This window comes from Canis lupus, chromosome 9 (assembly GCF_003254725.2).
Source record: "Canis lupus dingo isolate Sandy chromosome 9, ASM325472v2, whole genome shotgun sequence".
Lineage (NCBI taxonomy): Eukaryota > Metazoa > Chordata > Mammalia > Carnivora > Canidae > Canis > Canis lupus.
The window spans coordinates 40971145-40983971 of record NC_064251.1 but is presented as its reverse complement, the minus strand read 5'-3'; the positions used below and the strand labels follow the sequence as shown (position 1 = coordinate 40983971).

The following is a 12827-nucleotide window of genomic DNA, read 5'->3' as shown; positions in this document are numbered from 1 at the left end:
GCCATGCCACAATGAGAATGAATGACCCACAACTATTGAAGCAATGGACAAGTCTCATACAAAAGTGTACATGCCATATAACCCTATTCTTATAAAAAAAAAAAAGTACAAAAACAGGCAAATTAATCTATGCTGTTGGGAGTCAAGATAGTGGTTATGCTGGGTAGGGGTAGTAACCAGAAACAAGCATGGAGGTGGGTCCTTTACTGGTGTGGATGATGCTCTAATTTTCTACTTGTGTGTTAGTCACACAAGTAAAAAGCTTAAGAAGTACTTAAGCCATGAAAAATCAACAGGCTGTATTGCTCATGAAAGTACACTGCCTTGTGTGTGTACCATGCTTCCATAAATTGTTGCAAGCCATCTGGAATCCAGGGAGATATGGCAGGTCAGAGGCTGACTATAAGGGCTGTGGGAATGTGGTGTTCAGCAAAGGCTCATGGTGAATTAGGTCCTCCTGGGTTGCTCTTCTCTCAGTAGAGTGGGTACTTCTAGGAGGCTTGGTGTCCTTGTGCTATTCAAGCACTTCATTTTCCCTCAGAGGAGTCCTCTTCTCACCCATTTAGCTTTTGTAACAGATATTATTTCAGGAAGGGGGCTGTCATCAGAGGAAGGGTTTTTTTTGTTTTTTTGTTTTGTTTTCATACGATTAAATCTCTGTCTGTTATGGGTGGCTTGATTCTCTGTCCCTCAATTTATACATTAAGACAATGGGGTAACAATCTGGGACAGTTGTTGCTGATTCACTCCTGACCCCATTAACTGCTTGCTTGCTGGGCTCCAGCAGGAGAAAGAATGTGACAGGAACCATACAAACTCAAGGGCTCATTATATTCTGACGCAGGGGCCTGAGAAGCCAGGGGTGGCCTGATCCATCTGCAGAGGTATGGAATCAGAAAACCAAGCCATGTGCCTGGTGCATTCCTAGGAGGCTCTCATCTCAGCATTTTATGTCATCCCCTTGAGCCCATCCTTGTGGTCTCTTCCTCCTATAAAGACAGAAGCCCTGGAATCCAGCAATATTTTCAATAGCACATGGGCTGCTTCTCTCCATATCTTAGAGAAGAAAGCCAGGGGAAAGGCATGTAAAGCTCATACTAATCATTCTTCCAGGCTCCTGGGATGCCTGCTGTCCTCCTCACTCCAGATGCCAAGAATGTCACAAGAAAACCACCCCGGAAAGAGATGTGACATAAGCTACCATTGTCCCTGACAGCCCGGGATCCCATCTTGGCCTAGAGCCACAGCGAGGTAGATGAGAGAGAACGACGGGTTGAATATAGACTTCATCTGAGCCTTTGTGCTTGATGCTTTCATCTGACATCTTTTCCAGCTCTGGGCAACTATGTACAGAGTACCTACCAGAGCCTGGGCACTGGAGATACCGCAGCAAACAAACAAACAAACAAACAAAACTAGACCCTGACTTCATGGAACTCACAGTCCAGCAGGGAAAATAGCTGTTAAGCAGATGTTCACACATATGATTAAATAAATGGTTCTATGCTAAATATGGAGAGAAAAAGAACAAGCATATCTGAGAGCATATGACAAGGTGACCTGGACTAGTCTGGGGTAGTGAGGGAAGGCTCTGCAGAGGATAGGCCTGAAAAGCCAGCCTCTGAAGGCTGAACAGGCATTACTCGCTGTAGAACATGAGGGGAAATGTTCTGGGGTGGGAGGAATAGCTTGTATGGAGGTCTTAAGGCAGGAAGGAGAATGTCATTCAGAGGAACTAGGAGAAGGTCAAGGTGGCTGAAGTGTGTTGCATGAGAGCAGAGATCAGCCCAAGAGCCAGCTGCAGAGGCAGCCAGCGTCCAGACCACGGAGGGCATTGTGGGTTGTGAGAAGAATTCAGTAACTGACTTTAAGAGTAATGAGTGGCTATTGAAATGTCTTAAGCAAAATAATGATATGCGTATATTTGTGTTTTTAAAAGGGTTGGGGCGCCTGGGTGGCTCAGTTGGTTAAGCGTCTGCCTTCAGCTCAGGTCACAATCCCAGGGTCCTGGGATCCAGCTTTGCATCAGGCTCCCTGCTCAGGGAGGAGTCTGCTTCTCTCTCTCCTTTTGCCCCTCCCCCTCACTCATTCTTTCTGTCTCTGTCTCTGTCTCTCTCAAATAAATAAATAAAATCTTAAAAAAAAAAAAGTTACTCTGGCTTGTGATGGGCAGTGGATAGGTGCGGGGCAAAAAGGATCTGAGCAAGATCGGTAGGAGTTCATGGCTGTAACCCAGGCAGAGAATATGGCAGATTGGACTGGAGGAGTAGTGGTGGTGACAGCAAAGAGTGAGAGATTAGAGCTGTAGTTTGGTGACAGAACAGCTAAGATTTGATGATGGCAGGGATGGGTGAGGGAAACAGAGGTGTTTATTATGTCTGTGCATGATGTACAACTGGGGGGATCACTGAGACAGGGAGAATGAGAAAGGCAGAAATGTAGAGAAATGCAGAGAAAATTCTAAGTTCTGTTTTTATCCTAATCCTCAGAAGAGTACTCCCTCTGTAAATAAGAAAATTGAGATCCAGAGTAGTCAAGAAACTCGGCCAAGGTCACAGAGCAAGCTCTCTAAATCATAGCATCCAGGTACTTTGTGGCCAATTTCAGAGGCTCATGTCTGTTATACATCACATTCCTACAGCGCATCACAATTTACAGAGCAATTTCAAATACATCATCCCATTTTTTATTTCTACCAGGACAGCCCTATATGGTAGATGAAGCACGTATCATTATACCAATTTTATGGGCAAGGAAATTGAGGTCATTAACTTGACCAATGTCTTAGAGCTGTAACTGGTATGAACAGGATTGGAACTCTGGTCTCTATGACTCCCAGACCATGCTTTTTCTACCAACATCCTTCACTGCTAAGTTCACAAATGCTGGAGTCAGATCAATTGGTTGGTGGGCTGATATTGGGCAATTTTATTTAACCTTTCCGCGCCTTAACTTCCTCACCTGTAAAACTGAGAAAATAATATGTCTCACAGGCTTGTCACAATGCTATGAACTGTGTTCAATGAGCAGAAGTGTGTAAGGCACTTAGCAAAGCACCTCGCACAAAGTGCACACTCAGTGCTCATTAGATAGGAGGCTGCTGCTGAGAGTGCACTTCTTGGCCCAAGCATCCCCTTTCCCTTGAGAAGAGGACCCAGAGAATTGCTGACCAATTTTTCCCCAAGAGGCCTCCAAACTTCTCTATCAACCTCCCATAAGGACTTGGAACACAGGTCCCATTCTCTCTGCCCAGCTCCTTCCACCACAGACAGCAAGTTGCTGAGTCTTGATAATTCTTCCTCAATTATTTCTTTCTTCTTGCTCATTTCTTCCCCATTCTTGGCGCTGCTCCAATTCAGACCCAATTTCCTCTTGCCTGACCTCCTCCAACAGCTTTTAGCTGCTCTCCCAAGTGTTCCATCCAATCTAGCAGGTACTTCCCTGTGTCTTCCCATTGTCTACATGACAGCACCTATACTCCTCTATTAATAAATCAGGCATCTTTACAGTCTCCTGACAATCTCTTTCAAACTTGTCTCTCGGTGTTATTCAACTGGGACCCTTATCTTCACTTTTTAAAAAATATTTATTTATTTATTTATGATAGACATAGAGAGAGAGAGAGAGAGAGAGAGGCAAAGACACAGGAAGAGGGAGAAGCAGGCTCCATGCCGGGAGCCCCATGCGGGACTCGATTCCGGGACTCCAGGACCGCGCCCTGGGCCAAAGGCAGGCGCCAAACTGCTGAGCCACCCAGGGATCCCCGTGGGACCCTTATCTTCAACCAAGAAATCCAACCCACCATCTCCCAGTGTGTCACTCACAATCCATCCACCACACTTCTGGCCACTTTGTCCCTCATACCCAGAACATCCCTCTTTCTCCTTTCTACCTATCTTCTCCCCTTCTCAAGGTTTCACTGAAGTTTCACCTCCTTTGGGAAGCTGCCCCTGATTCTTTAGGCTAGAAGTTTCTCCCACTGGTCCTCAAAGTGCTGATGGCATTTCCTAGACCTTGCAGGCTGGAGCCATGATGCCCAGAACAGCATCCAATACATAGTGTGATACCCGCCCACCACCACTTATGGTATCTCCGCTTCTGGAGGCCCTGCTGCTATGATCGAGATACCTCCTCTACAGTGGGCACACACAATCCCTACTTTCTCCTTGTCCTACCCTTTAGAGAACTCATACATTGTTCTCCCTCAGGATTCCCTCTCATTCACTCTTTTTGGTTCCCTGTTCTCTCCTCCCATGCAGCATCAGGGAGAATCAGGCCAAAGAGCTAAAAAAGAAAACCCTTGTCTCCACTTGATCCTGTCTTCAGCACTATTGTTGTTTCTGAGTTGTTGTTTTTTATTTAAATAGAGATTCAGCAAGCCCTGTGATACTTAATGATTGCTATATATACATATTTTATGCATTAAATTAGTCTCCAGGGGATACCCTGCTAAATATAGTAATTATGTGAACCAGAATGTTTTCAAACACCTTTCTCTCCTTGCTATTTTTTCCCCTTCCCTGGAGCTGGGGGTGATGTTGTTGGGAAAGCGAGGTGGAACCTTGCCCGATTGGCCAAATGCTTTCCTTATTTAAGAATCAACTTCTTGAGGAGGCAAGAAAAAGCTCAGAATCCAAGGGAAAATAATGGTGGTAATGTTTAGGCGATGAGGTAGGAGACAGCATGCAGTAGTTAATAGCATCGTGTAGCTTTGAACCATACCACCATCCCTTATGAATGGCCTAACTGTGGGAAAACCTTTACTCTCTTAGGACCTCAGCTTCCTCGTCTGTGAAATAGAGGTATTAGTATTCATTTTGCAGGGTATTTTAGGATTGGGGCTACATATATGCGTAGTAGATAGTAGGTGTTTGTGAAGCGGTGGCTATTAGTGTGATTAGGCTATTAATTCCTCCTTGGCTGAGAAGTTCATTAGCTGGAAGGCTGTTGAGTTAATGGGACTATCAGCCTCCAGTGGCTAAGGAAGGCTAAGCTAATGCATGTAGGACCCAGACTGAGAGTCACAGCTTGTCAGATGGGATGGGAATCTTAGAAGTCATCTGGGAAAAACTCCCATACTACAAATGAGAAAATGAAGGCCCAAATTTCAGAAGTGGTGTGGCCAAGGTCAAGACCTCATCACACAGCCTGGTATCTTGAGTGCCAGTACGGGACTCCCCCCTCCCCCCAAGGAAGCCAATTATATCTTTCTATCTTAGTTGGCACTATGTGGCCTCTCTCAAAAGTCTTTTCTCTTTATATACAAACCTGGAACATGAACATTTGGGTCGAGGCATTGGCCCTGTCCTTAACAGCTGTCCCTCAACTTTGGATGAGCCACTTAACCTCCATTCAGCTCCATTCACCTCCAGTTTTTTTCACCTTCCCAATGGGCACTATCATCCTGGCCTTGGAGGTTTGTGAAGATCAGAGGTAGTAAGTCTGTGGGCCTGTGCAGAACCACCCACATGGGTGATCGTACCTGTCCTCTCCTCACAGAAAGGAGTTGCCTTCAGTAGTGAGGAAAAGGAGGAAAGTATTTGGGGCAAGGAGGGAAGGTCCTATCCTCCCACCCTCTATGATTTAGGCACATAGGTGTGCTCTTAGAGATACTACCTGATGCAGTGGGAAAAGTGTGGGGTTTTTGTCAGGCTCTACCCTTGGGTTGCTTTGTGGTCAGAGATCAGTTACTTTCTCTCTCTCTCTTTAAATCTACAAAAGGGAAGTGGTTATAGGACCACATGATCAATAGGCCTCACCACTGTCCATTGTGAGGGAAGGAGCTGAAGCTCCTTGGGGCTGAAGCATCTAGGTCTTCCCCAGGCTCTTCACTCTACCTTCTTGGGAAGCCTGCTGGGAGGGGGAACAACACATGTCCTGTCTCCTAATTGTCCCGATTCACTCTGAACTTCTCAAGTGACTGGGCATCTGGCCTCTGGCAGGGTTGAGAGAAGGGCATCAGGATTAGCATCCCACAGAGTCAGGGATAAATCAAGTACAGGAATAAAGGCTGTGTTCATTGAGCCAGACACCACCATAATTGAGTCCTCATGACATGCCAGAGGCACCGCCATCCTAGGTCCATTTTACAGATGAGGATGCTGTGCCCATTGCCCTCACATAAGTGTACCCTACCACAGGTATCCTAAAGAAAGCTAAGCCCTCTGGACTCATTTAATCCTTCTGACAATGCTATTCCAATCATCATTACTACTATCTTCATCATCCAGACAAGGAAACTAAGGCTCAACGAGGTTAAGATACTCATTGAAGGCTGCACAGCAGGTAAGGGGCGGGGGGCAGTCAGAACACTCAGTCTGTTTGTATGGAAAACCTCAGTTCTGTTTACTCATGTTTACTCAAGTAGGTGCTGCTTCTGTTTCTTCTGAGTAATTACTTTCTGGGACACCAAAGGCCCTGAACTGAATGGCACAGATGAAAGGCACACATTTTATTTTGCCACTGTTTTTTGATCTGTACTCTTGCAAAGGTCTGTACTGACTCATGAGTCAAAGACAGGCCTTTGTTATGCTAAGTAGCAGTAATTCATAAGCCATATGTTTAAAAAAAGCTACAAATTTTATTACTCATTTTCTACCAGATAGGGTGGATAGTATCATTTAGTTCTTATGTTGCTCTTATGGTTATCGCTATTCTGCAGGTAAATGCCCAAAGTCATCTTGCTAGCAGGTGACAGAGCCAGGATACAAAGTAAGAGCCTGCAACCTCGGTTGCATATGAACAACCCCATTAAGTGGGAAACTTTTGGAAATTAGGTGGTCTTGCCCTACCCCAGACTAAGCGATTCAGGATCTCTGGGACACAGAGCATAGAGCAATTGTGTTTGAAAAAAGGATCAAATGATTCTGATGCTCTGAAGGCTAAAAATCACTGCTTTACTGGCAGGGAGGATTCTTTCCCACTAACTGATGATGCCAAGTGTCTAAGTGGTGTCAACTTTCGGTAAGCCCCTTTGTGTTATGAGGGTTGCCTCAGGCTTCTTGGTGCCAGAGAGGTTAATACTAGAGCTTCTTGCTACCAGTGCTGTCCAATAGAGATATAATGTGGGATATTTATGCCACTTTACATTTTCCAGTAACTCTGAAACAGAATTGAAAAGAAACAATTGAGATTGACTTTCATGGGCAAAAGACATGAAGAGAAATCTCACAGAGGAAGACATAGACATGGCCAACATGCACATGAGAAAATGCTCCGCATCACTTGCCATCAGGGAAATACAAATCAAAACCACAATGAGATACCACCTCACACCAGTGAGAATGGGGAACATTAACAAGGCAGGAAACCACAAATGTTGGAGAGGATGCGGAGAAAAGGGAACTCTCTTGCACTGTTGGTGGGAATGTGAACTGGTGCAGCCACTCTGGAAAACTGTGTGGAGGTTCCTCAAAGAGTTAAAAATAGACCTGCCCTATGACCCAGCAATTGCACTGCTGGGGATTTACCCCAAAGATACAGATGCAATGAAACGCCGGGACACCTGCACCCCGATGTTTCTAGCAGCAATGTCCACAATAGCCAAACTGTGGAAGGAGCCTCAGTGTCCACCGACAGACGAATGGATAAAGAAGATGTGGTCTATGTATATAATGGAATATTACTCAGCCATTAGAAACGACAAATACCCACCATTTGCTTCAACGTGGATGGAACTGGAGGGTATTATGCTGAGTGAAATGAGTCAATCGGAGAAGGACAAACATTATATGTCTCATTCATTTGGGGAATATAAATAATAGTGAAGGGGAATATAAGGGGAGGGAGAAGAAATGGGTAGTAAATATCAGAAAGGGAGACAGAACATAAAGACTCAACTCTGGGAAATGAACTGGGGGTGGTGGAAGGGGAGGAGGGCGGGGGGTGGGGGTGAATGGGTGACGGGCACTGAGGGGGGCACTTGACGGGATGAGCACTGGGTGTTATTCTGTATGTTGGTAAATTGAACACCAATAAAAAATAAGTTTATTATAAAAAAAAGAGATTGACTTTCAAAATATATTTTATCTAGCCCAATATATAAAAAATACTATTTCAACATGTAATCAATATAAAAATAATTAATGAGATTCTTTACATTCTTTTTCTTTTCTTTCCTTTTTTTAAATTAAGACTCAAAAATCTGGTATGTTATCCCCTATAGCACATCTCACTTTGAACCAGCCGCATTTCAAGTGCTCGATAGCTACAATGTGGGGAAAGTGGCTAATGTATTGGACTCTACCACTTTAGACAATTTTCTCTGGCTCTTATCTTCACCCCCAGGTTTCAGATTCATACAGGAATTATAGCAGTATGCCCAGGAGAGACTGTCCCTCATTGAATTTTCACAGCCTTCTAGGTACCAATCTATCTTATTACCTACACACGGTCTGTTCAATCCACAATAATCAATCTCTGCTCTCCCAGATGCCCAATGATTACCACCATAGCATTAGCTAATACCTCCATCCCATCCCATAATGGCCATGGTGTGTGTGTGTGTGTGTGTGTGTGTGTGTGGTGAGACTATTTAAGCTTTACTCTCTTAGCAACCATTTCACCCACCGACTCTTTAGGAAGGGTCCAGCCTTGGGAGAATTCCAGCGACTTCATTTTGGCAGGATGATAGAAGGCCAGCGCTCCTTCCTTCACACTCCTTTCCTTGTTTGTTTCTAAAAAAGTGAAATGTCTTGAGAAATAATTTGATGATATGGATCAGGAGACATAAAAAATATCCATTCCCTTTGACCAAGTAATTTCCTAAGGAAATAATCTGAAATGGAGAGAAAGCTTCATGCCTGGAGATGCTTATCAGGCCTTATTTACACTATGAAATAATTGGACACCACCCAAATGTTCAGCGCTGGTGTGGTGATTACAGGGGAGAGCCAAGTCTGAAGAGTGGGAAATCATGCAGCCATTTAAAATAGTATCAGAAAGTTACCATAAAGGAGACTTCTTATGGTAAAACATAAAGGGGAAAGAGCAAGTATCAAAATTGTTTATGTAGAATCATAAGTATGTAAAAATATCTCAACACAACAAAATAACAGAAAAAGAATACACCAAGAAGCTTAAAGTAGTTATCTTTTGGTATGATGATTGGCAATTTTTCCCTTCCTTTTTTCCACTTATCTGTATTTTTTGAAATACAATAAGTATATATTCCTTTCATAATACAATAGGCTTTGTTATAATAAGTAAAAACAGTTAAGGGGGAAAAAAACTTTAAGAAGCAATTAGAAAGTTTTCTGCATGTTAGAAAATTATTTGGCTATGCCTAGAGGGTCTTGGGGGAGAGGCGGGGGGAGGAGTGGGGGTGGAAAGGGGATTGTGGGTCTGAAGGCTCCTCTCCTGCCAGGGAGATTTGCATTTTGCACACTGATGCATCATTTCTGACAATTTGCAAAGTCTTTTCCTCAAGGCTTGGACTGGGGCTGCCCTTCAAACAAAAAGCCAGTTTGTGAGGAAGACCCCTCTTCAGTGGTGTTGACACAACAAACTCTTTCTTCAGCCTGGAGCTGCAAAATGGACGTATTCAGGGCCCCCAGGAAGAGGCTGGACAAGGAGGTGCTCAGTTGCTCTATGTCTAAAATTAAGTGTCTGAGAAGCACAACTATTTTCCAAACCCCTGGGCAGAAGAATCCTTGTCTTAGGGCACTGAGTTTGAAACCCCAAGGCCTTCTAGAGTCTACATGTTCTAAAAGAGGAGCCTCATAACCTTTGTTCATTGCAAAATAAGCTTAGAGGAAGGAGCATTAGCTGAGACAACTTAGGAGAGGAGTTAGTGTGCCCATTTCATAGACAATGAAACTGAGGCCCAGAGAGGTGAAGAAAGTCACTATAGGAAAGAGGGGCACCCCTGGGGTCTAAATTCAGCAAAGTGCATTCACTTGCATTGTGTGACGTGTACTTGTGTTGTGTGACCTTTTCTGCTCTACTCTGCAAGGGTTATAGATGAGGTGGGCTTTCCTTGGAAGAGAGAAGCTTGGCTGTTGGGCTGGCTCCCAGTCCTGCCCAACTATATTTTCCCATTGGTGGGTTCTCACATTTTAATGCAAAAAAAGGGAATTGGACTTGTCCTTCAATGACCACCGCCACACAGCCTGTTCTGAAGAGACCCCATCAATAATCAACCCAGCTAGTGTGCAATCCTTAAGGTTGAGAGGAAGTTTGACCAAAGAGTGCATTCTTACATTCTGATATGAAGACAGTATCTTTAGCCCTTACAAAACGAGGGGAGATGGGTTGCATTATTTTTAGGGGTTATTTAGAATGCATGCAACTGTTCCTTCTCCCCAAATGAGCAACCCAACCCAAGACCAGGGTGGCTCGTGTGTCATCCTCTCCTGACAAGGATTGACAAAGGTCCTCTGTATTTGGCAGGTGACGGGGGTCTTCTTCCTGTGGGCAAGTGCAAGACTAATGATGCTTTCAGCGGAAGATGAAAGAAGAACTCAGGCAAGCTGCAAACATGCAAGCTGTCAGGGTGATTCACAGAGTAATTACAGAATAATACAGTGTAAACTATTAGGGGGTAATAACAATAAGTCAGGATAGACTCATCCCATTGAAAACTTGGGGCTGACAAACCTGCCAGTTATTTGCTCCTTCTCGAAGTCTATAAACAGTGTAATATGAGCTAAGCCTGGCAGCTGGATTCAAAAGAGACAGATCTATTTTTCCTTTTTACATTAAGTAGTGATGTAGAAATGGAAAAATAGAAATGTAAGCAGTTAGGCTAATATCAGCACTAATGTCCAGATACAGTGATAATTGTCAGGTGCCTAAAACCCCCAGATATGGGGTAGACTCAGTTCATTGAAAGTCAAAAATAAAGCAAAGGCATAAGGATGGACGTGCCTCATTCTAACTCAAAGGAAAACAAAAATAATAAAATGAAAGTCGAAATTGCTAGAGCACCACCTACTATGTGTTGGGTAATTTATACACGTTCCATTTACATGAATTCTCACAAATTAGCAAGTAGGAAAGCTTAGTCTCATCTTTTGGGTCGAAGAAACTGTGGTTTAGTTCATCAAAGTATTGCAGTCAAAGTGACAGAGATGGTAAGCAGGGGAGACAGGTTTCAAACCCATAGATGATGGGTTTCAAAATCGAGGCATTTTCTACCGCTCCAGGCTGGGATGGTCCCAGGAGCTGTAAGGTTGGGTGGAGTCAATGAACCCATAAGCCCGATTGACACTAAGGACAACCGATCCTCTTCAGAGGCTGCCAAAGGAAAACAGTGGCATGTTCTGTGGCTGCCGGCAGGATGGCTAAGTATGGAACAAAAGCAGGTCCAAGCACAAGGGGGGCATCCAGCTGAGAGGCTGTAGTCACATGTAGCATGAATGTGAGGCTGTCCAAGGTCAGAATTATTGATCAAATACTCAGGGAGCGCCCCTGTCATGTTGGGACTTGGGGCCATGAAGGTAACTAAGACAGTCCCCACACTTGAAGACCCCACAGGTCGGCCCATCCCAGGCACACAAGAGCTACCCAGAAATAGTAGATTTTCAGAATGGGTAAGAATGAAGCCAGAGTCTCCTTTGAATGGAGGTGACATTAGCGTGAAGTACTGAGGGATAATTAGGAGAGAAAAAGGCAGAGTTTAGACAGAAGGACCTGAGCAAAACACCAGGCACAAAAGTTCTGGGATGTCCATGTGCTGTCAGAGTGGGGCAGAGTGGAGGCAGGAGGGGGGAGAGTATGATAAGCCGTGCATACCGCACACAATATCTGGGCTTGATGGAGCAGCACTGGGAAGATGGTCAGGTGGGCTGGTTATGTCCGGTTCTGGGAGAGTTACTCAGGGCCTGACAAGATGGAGTGGCAGGCAGAGTGCAGGATCCAAGTACAGGGCCTGGAATCCAGGCCTGGAAACCAGGAGGCTTGCAGGCTGGGGAGAGGGGGTGGGGGTAGGGGAAGAAACAGGAACAAAGGGAGAGGAAGTTGGCCAGAAAGCCAGTGGCAGAGATCCAGGCTGTGTCCCTGCAGTGGAAGAAGGGAGCAATGGTGACAGTAAAGAGGCTTCCCCTGAATCAGAGCTGTCTGGGCCTGGGATTTCCATGAGCAGCTCCCCGAAAGTGATGGGGGTCCAGCCAGCAGTGTGTCCTCCAAGGGCAGCCCAGGAGCCCTCCTGGTATTTCACTATATGTCAAAAACCCTGGGACTAGTCTCCATGCGGAGCTCCTTGTCACATCTCCCCTCTGCCCCTATCCCTGCCATTCAGCACTTTTGTCCTGAGCCACTCCATGGAAGACAGTGGGGGGAGGAGCAAGGTGGTCCTAAGTCTTGCTTAGGCCTGAGTCTGCCTCCAGGACCTATATCTGGGCCTCAGACACCTCCTTGGCCCCAGGCTTTCTGTCCTTTGGGACAGTTTCTGGATCATTTCAAATCTTTAAAAAATGGCATTTATGGGCGCCTGGGTGACTCAGTGGTTGAGCATCTGCCTTTAGCTCAGGGTGTGATCCCGGGGTCCTGAGATAGAGTCCCACATCGGGCTCCCTGCAGGGAGCCTGCTTCTCCCTCTGCCTGTGTCTGCTTCTCTCTCTGTGTGTCTCTCACAAATAAATAAATAAAATCTCAAAAAAGGGGGGGGTGGATTATAACTTCAGCATCTCTAGGTGAGTCATTTCTTTGACTCTGCCATCGAGGCTCTTATTCTTACAAGGAAAGGGCAAGCTGAGACGCCAGGCCAAGCTATACTGGAGCCTGAAGCAAAAGGAAAAATGATGAACAAGATTCTTGTCTTTATTTTAAAAAGTGGATCTTTTGTTCATCATGAAGTATTTCTTTTTTGACGCTAATTTTGATTTTAT

The 12827-nt window shown here is 44.9% G+C and overlaps 1 long non-coding RNA gene across 1 annotated transcript in view; it reads left to right on the top strand.

The window, feature by feature from the left end:
• Positions 1-10877, top strand: part of LOC112655561 (uncharacterized) — a 29726-nt gene extending 18849 nt beyond the window's left edge. The window contains exon 3 of the long non-coding RNA XR_003133771.3: positions 10390-10877. This is a non-coding gene — a long non-coding RNA (uncharacterized LOC112655561). The remainder of the gene's footprint in view (positions 1-10389) is intronic.
• The last annotated feature ends 1950 nt before the right edge of the window (positions 10878-12827 follow it).